The sequence below is a fragment of the Schistocerca piceifrons genome, unplaced genomic scaffold (assembly GCF_021461385.2).
Source record: "Schistocerca piceifrons isolate TAMUIC-IGC-003096 unplaced genomic scaffold, iqSchPice1.1 HiC_scaffold_1340, whole genome shotgun sequence".
Taxonomy (NCBI): Eukaryota; Metazoa; Arthropoda; class Insecta; order Orthoptera; family Acrididae; genus Schistocerca; species Schistocerca piceifrons.
The window spans coordinates 1-2500 of NW_025727170.1; positions in this window are offsets into that span (position 1 = coordinate 1).

The window sequence follows — 2500 nt, forward strand, 5'->3', positions numbered from 1 at the left end:
AGGACTTCTTCCTCCGTCCACCTCGCGCGATGCCTCTCCGTGACGATCTCCGCGTTGGCGGCCGCAAGATGTTGGCGGCGGCGATGGACCCCGAGACCGTTCTTGGTTGTAAAGCTGCGGTGGCACTCACTACAGGTATACATAGCTGCAAAAGTTACAAGATTTTCGGCACGGCCGGTTGGCCGGCTAGGTGCTGGGGGAGTTGGGGTGGCGCCTTCAGCGGAAGGGCCACCACTTATTCTCTGCTTACTGCCCCCAACTAACAAAGGGATAGTGCGAGGGGGGGCTGGTAACCCCCCCAAGCCCCTGGTGCGGTCTTCCACTCTGCGAAATCAGCGGGCCCACGAGAAGGGGAGAAGACCGCAGGAGAGGAGAGGCTAAGAGGGCTAGGCCCATGTATTGCGCATCACTCTCCCTGTAACTATAACCCAAGGAAGGCACCTCGCAGCAGCAGCACGACTACATCAAGACCGCACTTCGAGAAGCCAAGTCCGGATGCAGCCACACCGCCGCCACTTGGCCACCTTAAGAGAGTCATAGTTACTCCCGCCGTTTACCCGCGCTTGCTTGAATTTCTTCACGTTGACATTCAGAGCACTGGGCAGAAATCACATTGCGTCAACACCCGCTAGGGCCATCGCAATGCTTTGTTTTAATTAGACAGTCGGATTCCCCCAGTCCGTGCCAGTTCTGAGTTGATCGTTGAATGGCGGCCGAAGAGAATCCGCGCACCCGCGCGCCCCCGGAGGAGCACGCTAAGGCGGACGCGGCCTCGCAGCAAGGAAGATCCGTGGGAGGCCAAGGCACGGGACCGAGCTCGGATCCTGCACGCAGGTTGAAGCACCGGGGCGCGAACGCCGCGCAGGCGCGCGCATCCTGCACCGCCGGCCAGCACGAGGCCGACCAACGGCGAGAGCAGACCACGCCCGCGCTAAACGCCCGCACTTACCGGCACCCCTACGGCACTCACCTCGCCCAGGCCCGGCACGTTAGCGCTGACCCACTTCCCGACCAAGCCCGACACGCCCCGATCCTCAGAGCCAATCCTTATCCCGAAGTTACGGATCCAATTTTGCCGACTTCCCTTACCTACATTATTCTATCGACTAGAGGCTCTTCACCTTGGAGACCTGCTGCGGATATGGGTACGAACCGGCGCGACACCTCCACGTGGCCCTCTCCCGGATTTTCAAGGTCCGAGGGGAAGATCGGGACACCGCCGCAACTGCGGTGCTCTTCGCGTTCCAAACCCTATCTCCCTGCTAGAGGATTCCAGGGAACTCGAACGCTCATGCAGAAAAGAAAACTCTTCCCCGATCTCCCGACGGCGTCTCCGGGTCCTTTTGGGTTACCCCGACGAGCATCTCTAAAAGAGGGGCCCGACTTGTATCGGTTCCGCTGCCGGGTTCCGGAATAGGAACCGGATTCCCTTTCGCCCAACGGGGGCCAGCACAAAGCGCATCATGCTATGACGGCCCCCATCAACATCGGATTTCTCCTAGGGCTTAGGATCGACTGACTCGTGTGCAACGGCTGTTCACACGAAACCCTTCTCCGCGTCAGCCCTCCAGGGCCTCGCTGGAGTATTTTGCTACTACCACCAAGATCTGCACCGACGGCGGCTCCAGGCAGGCTCACGCCCAGACCCTTCTGCGCCCACCGCCGCGACCCTCCTACTCGTCAGGGCTTCGCGGCCGGCCGCAAGGACCGGCCATGACTGCCAGACTGACGGCCGAGTATAGGCACGACGCTTCAGCGCCATCCATTTTCAGGGCTAGTTGCTTCGGCAGGTGAGTTGTTACACACTCCTTAGCGGATTCCGACTTCCATGGCCACCGTCCTGCTGTCTTAAGCAACCAACGCCTTTCATGGTTTCCCATGAGCGTCGATTCGGGCGCCTTAACTCGGCGTTTGGGTTCATCCCACAGCGCCAGTTCTGCTTACCAAAAGTGGCCCACTTGGCACTCCGATCCGAGTCGTTTGCTCGCGGCTTCAGCATATCAAGCAAGCCGGAGATCTCACCCATTTAAAGTTTGAGAATAGGTTGAGGTCGTTTCGGCCCCAAGGCCTCTAATCATTCGCTTTACCGGATGAGACTCGTACGAGCACCAGCTATCCTGAGGGAAACTTCGGAGGGAACCAGCTACTAGATGGTTCGATTAGTCTTTCGCCCCTATACCCAGCTCCGACGATCGATTTGCACGTCAGAATCGCTACGGACCTCCATCAGGGTTTCCCCTGACTTCGTCCTGGCCAGGCATAGTTCACCATCTTTCGGGTCCCAACGTGTACGCTCTAGGTGCGCCTCACCTCGCAATGAGGACGAGACGCCCCGGGAGTGCGGAGGCCGCCGCCCGTGAAGGGCGGGGAAGCCCCATCCTCCCTCGGCCCGCGCAAGGCGAGACCTTCACTTTCATTACGCCTTTAGGTTTCGTACAGCCCAATGACTCGCGCACATGTTAGACTCCTTGGTCCGTGTTTCAAGACGGGTCGTGAAATT